A 13010-nucleotide genomic window follows, 5' to 3' on the forward strand; every position below is an offset into this window, starting at 1 on the left:
TTAACAACAAATATTGAGTGTAGATCTTGAATAGAAAAGCTATGACATGTTAGACATATGTTCAACAATGTAATAAACCGTGTGAGGTTTTAGTTTTTTAACTTCCATTCTTGAATATTTTACATTTCACAAAAAAAAAAAAAATCATGACAGCAACATGAAATGGTTTTATACTCGGAGAATAATTAAGAGGTATGCGAGCAATATGACACCAGTAGCACTGCATTCGATCAATGCAGTTTGTTAAAAAAAAAAATGTACATCTGAAATGCACCTTGGACTCCAAACAAATGCTGGTATACACCTGAGTGCTATTCCAAACGCCTGTTGTATGACAAGTGATTCATTTAGGCCTACTGTGAATTTAAACCTACTCCCTAAAATGTTGCTTATAACGCAACAGAAAATATGGTCGCGTGTATTATTTTGAGACGCAATGCTTATGGGCGGCTTACACAGGCCTCATAATTCCCTACATTGCAATCTTCTACGTAGGCTATTCGTTTTTGTAAACCTGACGTATCTAGCTTCAGCCATGGAATGGGCGTTCCGCTTGCATAGCTGAACATACAGAATGTCGATGAGGAGCATAAGATCACAACAGACGTTCGGGGCGCCATTAAAGCAATTAGAGCCTGTTTTCACCGATAGCCATTAATAACAGGATTGTTCGCTACTCGTCCTGCACTTGCCATTGATCCCTTGGTGATAACTGGTCTCTGTTAATCACCGTAATGGTTCTACCGACGATAAAAAGTGAAATAAAACACACCTTGTCAAATTTGTTAGGCGCAAAATTAATTGAATTTCAAAAATAAAGTTTGTGGGAAGAAAAGTGAACGGCTAATCTCGCACCCGCAGGCTACCGGAGGTGTCATAACTCAGTGCCTAAGAGCGACAGGCTCCATGCTAAGGACAGTATCTTAATTGATTTTGTATAATTCTTAGGTTTCGCCATTCCATATATTCTCTGGCTTATTAAGTGCATCGATAAGTTAAAATGTATCGGTCAAGTGGCTGTCTACAAATCTCTCTATTTTCTAAATCAAACTTTAGTTTCTATAGTCATTTTTTGCGCGGGAAAATCTTTCTTTGGTGCAAATTGTTAGATGGGTGTCGTCAAGCCAAGACAGATGGACTACAGCAAGTGTGTAGCCTACTGTGTAAAGAATAGCGTTCGTATATAGGTCATGCGGAATCAAGGAGAAATTAATTTCATCAGTATCAATGCGCGTGTTCCTATTTCGGAGAAATGATTCCCTGAAGCATGGACTGATACTGAGAACTGGAGTCTTCATTGCCAATACCAATGAATTAATTCTTACATGTGACTGAGGGAAATGTTTTATTTGTGCTACACAAAAGTAAAATACCAAAGGTTTATTGATTTCATAATTCCAAAAACAGGTCTACTGCCAGTCAGTCAATTAAAGAAACAGGAATCCTTAACGTTATTACTTTACTTTTTCTCTTAGAATCTGTGATTGCATTTTATATGTTTAAATGTATGATGCATCATGTAGCCTACACAATTTCATTTTAATGGTCATTATGAATAACACAACTTTAGAAACAAACTTATATCTGAAAAAAACTTGTGACTTAGAAAACATGAAAAGTCTTTCCGTATCACAATTTGCCACGATTGTGACTTTTCATTAGATCAGTGTTTGGTATTCTTATTTAACATTGCTGTCACACATTAATATATCATGTAATTTTGATACAATAGCGTAGAATGTGAGATCAACACATGATGAGAATGCACGTGTGTGCACTCTTATGGGCAGACCAGGTGCATGTAAATCACATTCATTTAAGAATGCACCATCGGACACCCTGCACAGTGGCGGAGAGTGTCTGTCTTCTGTATGCTGAAATTTATCTTTCCAAAAGTGCCCAAGCCACACAATGGCAGCCCCACTCCCCTTTGACTGTATGACCCAGAATGTCGTCCTCTCATGGTTCCTTCATGGTAGCTCAGGGGTACTGATGTGGCCCTGGAATTTCTTTGGTGGGACAAAGCCTGACCTCATGCACCCGCAGATGCAGCTGTCAACATGGCATTATTGTGCCACTTACTACTGTGTGTCACCCGACTTTTTGGCTCAGCATTAATTCATGACCCCAAACCTATTTTTCCACACCCCTGGGTCATAGGTCAGCTCCATAAGATGATGTCATGCCATGGCACCACCTCCTTTTTAAATTTTTCTGCTTTGATGATAGTGAGGTACTCCTATGTGTCTGTGTCTGTACACTTGTCTGTCTCAAACTGGTGTAACTCATGTTGCTCCCCATTGAATGAAAGCAACACATAAATAGCCTAATGTTTTGTCTGAATGGGGTCCATGCAGCAGAAACCCCTGTCACTTAACGTATATCAAAGTAAAGCAAAATAATACAAATCTTGCTGGCCAAGTAACTTGTAGGAGTGCTCTAAAATATGAAACTTCGAACAAAGCCTTCCGGGGTAAATAGAATTTGTTTCTCTATTCTGTCGTTATGCTTTTGCACCATCTGGTGGCAAACATGGGGTAAGACTAGCACTGCCTACTATTTCAGGTTATGTGTACGTTCTCGATTAACCAATATATTTTTTTCGTGCAATTAAGTATATTATAGATATTTGGAAACGTTTCTGATTACATGCCGGCTTTACAAGAGCATCTTTACAAAAGGTTTTCAAGTGTTCATTGGTCTATGCTGTAAATTTCGCTATAAGCAGCTTTAACAGTGATATCATGTTTCCAGAGGCCAGCGCATGAACAGATCGTTTTTTTATTCACAATTATAAACATAAATATCTGTATTCATATCGTACCAATAGTTATTTGCTTGAGGGCAACAGCCAGATTCATTGCGCCTTAGGAAATTGTCCCAACCTAAAATAACACAATTTTTCTTTTGAAGAACAGTTACCCAATATACATGCGTACAGCTTCTAGAGGCATATCGTCCCTATACAAGCTGCTTGAAGTGTATCTGAATGCTTTGGACCACGAACACCCGATATGCATATAGACTACCTCCCAATGTTTGGGCCAATCAAAAAGATACAGTAAAACTCAAATAATATATTTTTAACTCAGAAAGTGAATTATCCCTTTGTCCCAGTTGCTTTGTCTCAATAAATATTTATAAGAAAAAGTACGACGCTGTTTAATAGGCTATTTATTCGTTGAATTATTAGAACATTACATTCGGCAGCCTTGGCTTGGTTCATTCTATCCGTGAATGAAAACGTTAAAAAATACATTATTTCAGCCTGAAAAATTAACTTTCATAATTCTCATGCATTTATCGGTGCGTTAACACATGTATTAATTGTAAACATCTACGTGGAAAACGTTTGGCATCAGCCTATACACGAATGTAGGATTAGGATGTAAGACTGCAAGTAGGATAATAAATGTATTTTGATGTGCATCTTGAGTTTTTAACTATAGCCTACCACCTGAAGATTACTACTGTAAATACAAACGTGTTAAAGTATGAAACAGTATTCCCTGTCGATCCGTCATTTGTCAGCTAGTCATTGTAGATTGGTCCTCTTCTCTCACAGGCTGATTTAGTCTCTGCCCCCTCCCCTTACAAGCCCTGCCCTCTCTCTCTCTCTCTCTCTTTCTCTCTCTCTCTCACGCACACACACACGCACACACGAGCGCACACACAATTACAGAATATCGTTTAGATTACAACATTTATTAGTTAGCCTAACTAAAAGGACAAAATATGAACATTACTGAATGGGCCATTAAATACCTATATAAGTAATTTTATTTACAGCATTTAATCATTGAAACAGTGATATATTGCCTCATTTTATATATGAAAAGGCAACTGAACTGAGAATATGGTTTTGATTTCAGTTTATTTCTTGCTCCTGGAGTATAGGCCTATCCACTGCATCTCTGGGCTAATGCTAACAATAAAAATAAAGTGCAGTCTACTTCCGCTAACGCTGCTGAACAAGGTATTCACAAGCTTGATAATATCTTACATCCATTGTTTACTATCTTTCTATTTTACATTAAAAATAATAATATTGCCATTCTATTATTATTATTATTATTTCCACATTTATTTATTGGTTTCAACAAGATAAATAATATGGTTCAAAACAAACAACAACAACAACAACAACAAAAAGAAATTGCAAAACTTGTGGTGGTAATAAGGCATGCATGTAGCCTAGGTCTAAACTGATGCAATCTTGTACGCCCTCAGAAAGGATGTGTTATTATCCAACACACTCTGTTTTACGACGTGTGTTACTTTCACCACATTTTTAGTCAAAGTTACGACTTTTATGCTACAATTTATGTGTTACAAAGGTATCATTTTCGCCACAGGCCGTGTTGAAAGTAACAATACGCGTGTTGTTTTTGTTGGCCTTACTGTGTCGTTAAATGGTGCGAAATGGGGCACGCGTGTAATCTTAAAAATCAAACGAATATACAAACGTCATATATAAAGCAATTAGACATTTTATGGAATTTTTTTTTTTTTTTTTGTCATTTACGATTTAAAACAAACACATATTTCACGTGGGCCTAAACAACGTGCGATATAACTGTGGGCTACTCCTTGTATTACAGAATATCACAGATGTTTAAACTGGGATTACAGTTGGTTTTGGGCAGCCATAAAAGCGCGCTAAAATTGCTTTAATTCCGACATAAAATGTTAGCCCTTGTGCGGGCCAGCATTTTATGCAAAATTGTATATCGTGGGAACATAGTAGCCTACTACCGCTGACTGTGAAGGTAATCTTTATTTTCTTTCCACAATAGGCGCAATTTAAGAATTAGCCGATTGATTGGTTTCCCTCACAATACCACGTCAAGACCACCTCATTTTACTAAAACTATAGCCTACAGATCCGCGTATCAACATGCGAGGTAGAACGAGGAGACTTCAGTGAATCCGTTTATTAATCGGGAAACTTTCATTGAGGGCTTTAATCAATCTACTTTATGCTCTATGTTTACATTAACTGAGCGGCATATTCGTAAACTAAACTCGTGAATGCGTGTTCTTTATAAAGGGTATAATTTATAACCCGACGACTCTCTTCTGGGCAGATGGCGGCATTGCATTTGCGTGTTTAATTGAAACGGTGCCGCCACTGCGCAAAGAAAAAGCCCGAAGGCCATGTGTTCTCGGCGCTGATTGCGATAGGCATTAACACAGCACACCATTGGGGCTGACAAGATGCAGGAGACATGAGTAGTGTCTTATAGCCAGGAACAAACAAGCCTGTTTAAAGGGGTTCACATTTAGGTAAGGCCCGACTCGAGTACAAGGTCTACCCCTGGTAATCATTAATGGAGAAACCTGTTCCTCAGCCGTTTTCGTTTTAGCGGGGGGCTGACAGAAGCCCAGCTGCTCAGTTTAGCTACATCTTACAGTCTAGGCTACCACTGCGAGCTGAGTGGTCTTCAGCAAAACGTATCTTGGCCTCGAGTCTTTGTTACCTTGTGGTATATGCTGTTTGTAAATGTACGGTAGTGGAATAAGTCATTTGAGGAGTAAAATAATAGGCAGCAGGTAAAAAATTTTTGCCAGTTTTTCCAGTTCCACTCTTTTTGGTACATTCCACACACGCGCGCGCGCACACACCCACATACTATATATATATATATATAATTTATTTTTGAACAGATTATAAAGCATCGCTTTTTAGGTAATGGGACTTTATATTTGTAATGCAGATGAATCGGTTATATTATAATAGATTATGTAAAACGATTTTAAATTAAATTATTTATCATATTCTGAGAAGTAGGCTATACTACACATTCACTAATGGTATACCCATTTGTAACAAAAGGAACGGTGTTGTTGAATTGCTTTACGAATTTAATGTATTTTAAAAACAATTCAGTAAAGACGCAAAAAACATCAAAAATCAATGTAGCTTGTACAGTAGGTTTACAATTATACTTGTACAGTATACGGAAATATATAGGTTATTATATCATGTGCCGTGATAGTATTACGTGATAGTGTCTGCCTTCGATGATTGACAATTCCAACCCACACCTACTCCTAAATTCAATGTATTATTTCAAGCGCGCCCGCAGTGACATCATTTGTCGAATAGCCAATCAGTCTAATGACCATCCGTCAATGTCATAGTATATACCAATCAAATGGAACCAAGTGAATGTTTCTAGCCAATAGCAGTTTATTAACGTTCTCTGGTCATATATAAACCACTGAACTCGTCCTGTTCGCCTTCACATGCAACCGGCGTGGTATCACAATGTGTACGTATAGGAATTTAGAATTACATGAACTACAAATAGAGATTTATCACAGCTAAATCGGTTACTCGACTATAGTAGACCTATTGCGTAAAATAAAACAACTCAGCTTCTTTTCACCAAATAGGATGATACCAATTTAGCCTACATTCTTTACTGTAACGTCTTAATTCTTAAACTGGGCGTAATTTACACTGATATAACCAAACGCAAATTGCGAGGCTCCGTATAATTTTAAAGTCCCAAGATGATCGGCTTTTGTGTGTTGGTTTTTCGGGTCTCTTGGTCTTATTAAATTAAAGTATTTAGACAACCAGAGCTCAAGAGTAGCGATATCCAACTGGTCTCCGCCTCTTCGGCCCAGCCAGCTGACAATGGGGGCGTCTATAAAGTTATCTCGTTACATTTTGTTTTGGTCATATTTTGAGTGTAGCATCCAGACCGATCTGTCACCGTGCATTAGAAAAAACCCATAACAGGTGGATTCCCTACGCCCTCTGTGCTATTGCTTTTCCCTCAGCATGATCGCATCTGATCTGCTCAGCTAACCCAGTCGCAATTTCTTATTTGCCTTGGTAGAACTGGAAAGTCTGGCTTACTATACAGTGTATTTGTATCAATACCTATCACACGTGAACGGACTAGATAGTGACTAACTGGTGGAACAGGGTGGTTACGATGAAGCAGACAATGGAAATGTAGTCAGGAAGAAAGTCTGAGATGTGTTTTCATTTACCCATCGGAAAATAGACTATTTAGGTCACAAAAATAAAATGGTAATTATTATCAGCGTCGTTTTGTCAGACTTTTGCTACAATTGTGTGCCCAGTTCCTTCCTTGTATTTCTGTGGATTCGACCGCTTAACTGTTTCACTCTAAGCAGTGAGAACCTACTCCATAGACGGGATCAGAGAAGAGCAGGTTACCTTTTGCGCACCAACTGAGTTCACAAGTAACATACACCCATTGTAGGTTTCACCTTCTTTCTACAAACATCTGTGTCTTTAAATAAAACAGCAATCCGTCAAAAACATTTTCACAGTATATGGAGCCATGTGTAGTGAAAATACAATTCCAAAATGACATAACAGAAGTAAAAATTTGAAAAAAGTGTCAACATACCCTATTAGGTTTAATCCTGATTTTACACTAATCAGTCGTTTTACTGTTTGTACTTGATAAGCAAAACGGATAGTGTCATACAAAACACTTGTGAGTGTTTTAAAAATAATTAATAATTCTTTGAAGTCCCCAGGGGTTTTCCATAGCAAGTCAGTGCACCCTCCTATATTCCATATGGCTTTCTCAGAGCTTTGATTGATGACATTTTACATTTATTATCTCTGGAATAGGTTCGCAACACAAAGGCAAGGCAATTTAATTGATTTAGTGATTAGTCATACAAATAATAATGTGTGCCATACTTTTTCAACATGTTACATCCTTCAAGTTCAAGTCAATGTGTAAGGAAAGCTGAAGAAATGTTTTCTCATTTAAAAATTAAAAAACTTTAAAGACATACCTGGTTAGAGAGATTAAACATTTCTTTGGTAGACCAATGGCAGTGGGAAAACAGGATACGTAACTGTTTCTCCAGTAATGTCAGTTTCAGCATACTGAGTACATTACTGTTTATCACTGCAAATCAATCAAATCACTTTTGAACACCGGCAGAATTTATGAATAACTTTTCCAAAATGTAAAATAAGCTATTCCATTCTTGTTTTCATAAAATATTACAATATCAAATGTTATAAAGAGACTAACTGATCAATACAGCTTTTTTTATTTTATTTTATTTTTTTAAATGCTCCTTTGTAATTAACTGTGGTTGTTTGCTGAAAATGAGCAGTGGTAGCAGTACTGGCATCAGACAGGTTTCTGTGGACCGCCATACCCGATACCACCATAACCCATCATACCTTATACCGCCATAACATTATATACTATATTCACAGTCAATATATCAATATGGTTTTTTGTCACCACCACAATCTTATAATCTTGTAATATTAATATACATTTTCTAATAACCAAATGTCTTTGACCAGCTTTGGTAATGTTTCCCTTGGTCACTGAGAATCCCTTCTTATGCTCCTTGTGTTTGAACTATTATTATTTTTGTGATCACCTTCTCCTCTTCCTCTTTTCCTTCTCTTGTACCATTGCTTCATCTCTTTGTTTTACCTTGTAACTCAGGGTCGTGTCAAAATTGTGTCAAAATCCCTTGCAATCCCTTGCTATCATGTTAGCCTTTGTGTTTCTCATTGTCTGCTTGCATTTCCTGGACCTCTTGTCCCCTGAAAACTACACACACTAGACTAATTAGCTGTGAGCATATTTGAGGAGGCTATTGAAAGAATAAATACCAATAACTGCATAGCTTTGTGTGTTGTACTTGTAGACTGTCCATCATGTTAGAGAAATCTAGCACACATCTATATTTCACAATGGTTAGATGCATGCTTATATATTTATATATGTTTTTTTGCCTTTGTACTCCAGCACATTGGATTATAAATTAAACAGGTAATATGAGGTTAAAGTACAGAGTTCAAGCACAAGAGTTTGCAAAAAGTCTAGAATTGACTCTAGGTATGGCACTTGCATTTGGAGTCTGTAACTGTGGTCTCTCAACATGAGGACCAAAGAAGTGTTATGCCAGTAAAGCAGGGTATCACATTGGGTGTGTCAAAATCAGCTGTTTGATATGTTGATAGAAAGCAAGAATGGACTGGAGAGCTCAGCTATAGCAAACAACCCGGTCGACCATGGAAGACCACTGTAGTGGATGACTGAAGAATTCTTGTAATTATAAAGAAAAACCTCTTTTATTAAACAGATCAAGAACATTCTCCACTCTGTAGGCATAGATGTGTCGATGAGTACCATAAGACTACACTAGCATAACCTCAGTGGATTCACCAGAAGATGCAAACCACTGGTAAGCCTCAAGAACAGCATGGCCAGGTTAGAATGAGCTAAGAACAAGCACGAAACCATCCAGATCCACGGCGCACCTGTATAAAGTGCCATGAGTAAAACTTGGCTAACTATATAACTAGCTAGCTATGGCATGTCCTCACCTCTGTAATGTTATTTGTTGTCCTCCGTGTGTCCGTACATCTGTATCGGTGGTACGCGCTAACTAGGTTAACTAAAGTAGGCGAAACGCTAACATGTTAGGGTTAACTAAAGGAACGTTAGGCGATAAAGCTGTGCTTAAAGATGTTGTGCCGTTCGAAGTGGTGATTTTGGGAGATGCACCTGCGCATGCGTCCCACTAAACGAAGCACCACCGCACCACCTGCGCATGCGTCCTACAAAATGTCCCTCAAAGGTCGTCCGTGAGTGAGTGACCACAATTTACCATGCATAGCCCATGGCGGCAGGCAGTCCTGCGCACCATGGGAAAAAGTACATTAAAAACCTCTAGAATTCTGGAACAAATTCTTACGGACAGATGAGACATGTATTAACCTGTACCAAAGTAATGGAAAGACGAAAGTGTGCAGAAAGGGAACTGCTCATGCTCCAAAGCAAACCCTCCCCTCCCCACGGAACTAGCTACCTCGTCATCATGGAATGGTGTGACTGCTGATGGCAGCAGCAGTAGGAATTCTTATGTGCTCAGAAACAATTTATCCATTCAGATCCAGCCAAATTGCTTCACCTCAGTAGGACAATGACCCTAAACATATTGCTAATGCAAGGAGATTTTCAGGGCCAACAAGTGGAGATGTTCGTGCCTGGCGAAGTCAATCACCTGACCTGAATCCAGCTGAACATGCTTTCTGCTTCATGCTTCTGCTTTGAACATGCTAAGACAAACCTGTGGGCAAAAAGTCTCTGAAACAAACAGGTACTGAAGATGGCGGCAGTACAGGTCTGGCAAAGAGACACCAGGGAAGATGTGCAACCTAGTACTAAATATACCACCCTATTTATGATTATCTTGATTTGTCCAATTACCTTTGGTCAAAATATGGATGTATAACACATTAAAGCTGACAGTCTGCACTTTAACCTGGTATTTATTGTTTCATTTCAAATCCATTGTGTCGGAGAACACAAATTGTGTGACTGTTCAAATACTTACAGAATGCACTGTATACACAGCATATAGTATAATTGTGGCTTTTGCACTTTTGCAGCTGGTGAACTTGTCTTAGGTGTCTTATTTTTGATCTTGCACATCTATCCTTCCCTGCTCTGAGGAAAAGACATGTGGTACATGTTAGTGCCTTGTGTGAACACAGCCAGTCACCAGATTCATTCCTTTTCTCTTGCTTGCATTAGTGGTTGATTGAACATTTCAACATCACAGGTTTACAATAAATTTCATATACTGGATAACTTGTCTTGTTTTTAATCTGAATGGAATATGTATGGAAAAGCATGTCTTATTTTATATTTTGTTTGTTTCAATGTAGGCTGATTATATACATTTTAAGCACCTATAAAACTACTGCTAATGAGTACAATGAAAAATATTGTAAAATAAAGTGTGTCCAGTTAAATTCTTTGTTTACTGGACACCCTGAATTTTTCACAGATCTGTCTACTATATGAAATTATATGACCACCAGATGGCGCATTTTCCTCTGCTTGGAGTTCCATGTGTACACTTTATAGTAGCCTAGCTATAAATTAAATATCTGATTAACACTTCGTATGATTTGAGTTTAAACCCCTACCCATTCTCATGTTGGCTGCCTTTAATTTTATAAAACGTTGGAATTTAAAGAGAATACTGCGTTTTGTTTTCATTAAATTTTGAAGTTTACCTGTTTTGCTATAATATTTACATTTCAAAAATAACGAAAAATGATCAGATCTCCAGGTCTGCGTGGATTGATCTGTTAGTGAGCTACACATCATAGGCGTAATAAATATCCCTACCTGGCACCCAGTCAGAGAATAAAACTGAAAATCGCTCTTAAGGTTTTATGGTCAGCAACACAACGATTTCCCTCGAAATAGCATTACCTCATTTGAAATGTAGTTAGAAATACAGGCTATATATAATACATATCTGAGCAGTTCTTGCTAATATAATGAACAATAAATATTTCATGTTTTGATAAACTGATAAAGGCTTTATGTTGCATTAAAGCTCCGTTCTGCTGATTTAGGAACACTGACGGATTGCCTAATATTTTGTGAGACCTTAAAACATCTGTAATATAAAGTATCATAATTTAAAAACACAATTAGGCTACATATAAGCGAGCACTGATTTAAACTGTATATACACCCGTTTGATAAGCGAATAAAAAAGTAATGCTTTATTTTATCCATACACAGTAACATTTCGTCCCACATTCCAGAGTGGGACCAAAAGTTTTCTGTTCAATTAACACTGTTAGAGTTGAATGAACACTGGTTAGTTTACTGTGTATAGGCTACTGAATTAGTGCAACACTACCAAAGGACATGGCATATTCTTTTTTTTTCTTCTTTTTTTTGCCGAAGCCAAGGTTTACAAACTTCTTTGCATAAACCTCCTACAGTGGGCTATAAAAGGGGCACCACTACTGCGGATATTCTTACGTTACGTTACAGGTATTTATCTGGCGCTCTTATCCATATTCTTCTTCTTCTTATTATTATTATTATTATTATATTATTATTGTTGTTGTTGTTGTTATAGCCAAATAAGATACAAATCTGATTAAACGTTTATTGCAGTTATCAAAACATAATTTAGACGAGAAAATTATTATTGGGGACAACCGTAGCAAATTAAGATTTGAACTATCATTTACCCTATATGAATAGGTAGCTATAGTTCCACAAACATCCCCCATACGATGGCATTGTGTGAATAATTCGTTAATTTGTTCCATGGAACTGCGTGAACAAACTGTCGTGTGACCTTTATTTTAACGTGCCACAAGAGCAAAACGGGTAAGAGAGTATGGTAAATACTTCGCCACGTAATTACATCACTTAGCTTTTTGTATTATAATTTGGATTCGTTTATTATATTCGGATACGCTGTGTAGCTACCGATGGAGGGAATGTTCATTGTTGTGAAAGCAGGTTAAAGAACAACATGCGCTGAAGTTATATTCGCTCGTGGCAGAAATTTGACATGGCCCATGCTTCAACCACCTACTTTTTCACGTTGTAGGGTAGGCTACCATACAAATGTATCGTTGTAACGCATTTGGAATGACAAAAAGCCCTGACGCAAACAGGTCGCACCTGGCGTAAAAAGACTAAAAAAGATTTGTTACGCTGGTCCAAAACCCCCTACCGCATTTTGTCATGGATCTCCGAAAAAAGGCAATTGGAGAGTTCTCGCTTAACAGTCGAACTGCCAGAACTCCGCCCAACATCATGTTTGCCCAATCAGCTATCGCGGTTATATGCGACGGGTCCCTAAGGATAGAGAGTTGAACCCATAGGTCATTTTCAATGTAGGCGGGAAGTCTCCACCTTCATAGTATTACGTAATCAATGTCTGCCAATCATGAGAGACCATCCCTTTGGTTGGCCCTCAAAATCATTAATATTATATGAGCTAAATTACCATATATAATATTCACGAATAGCACAATACGATTGGATTGTCATTTTACTACTCGCTGATGAATTTAATATTTGTACTATAAGAAGGTAACTCATAACTGCATAAAAAGTAAATAATTACATTGTAATCAATCAATCTTTATTTGAATGTCCATATATACAAACAGGTTAAAAAGACAAACAATAATCAAGCAGACAGTG

This window comes from Anguilla anguilla, chromosome 2, assembly GCF_013347855.1.
Source record: "Anguilla anguilla isolate fAngAng1 chromosome 2, fAngAng1.pri, whole genome shotgun sequence".
NCBI lineage: Eukaryota > Metazoa > Chordata > Actinopteri > Anguilliformes > Anguillidae > Anguilla > Anguilla anguilla.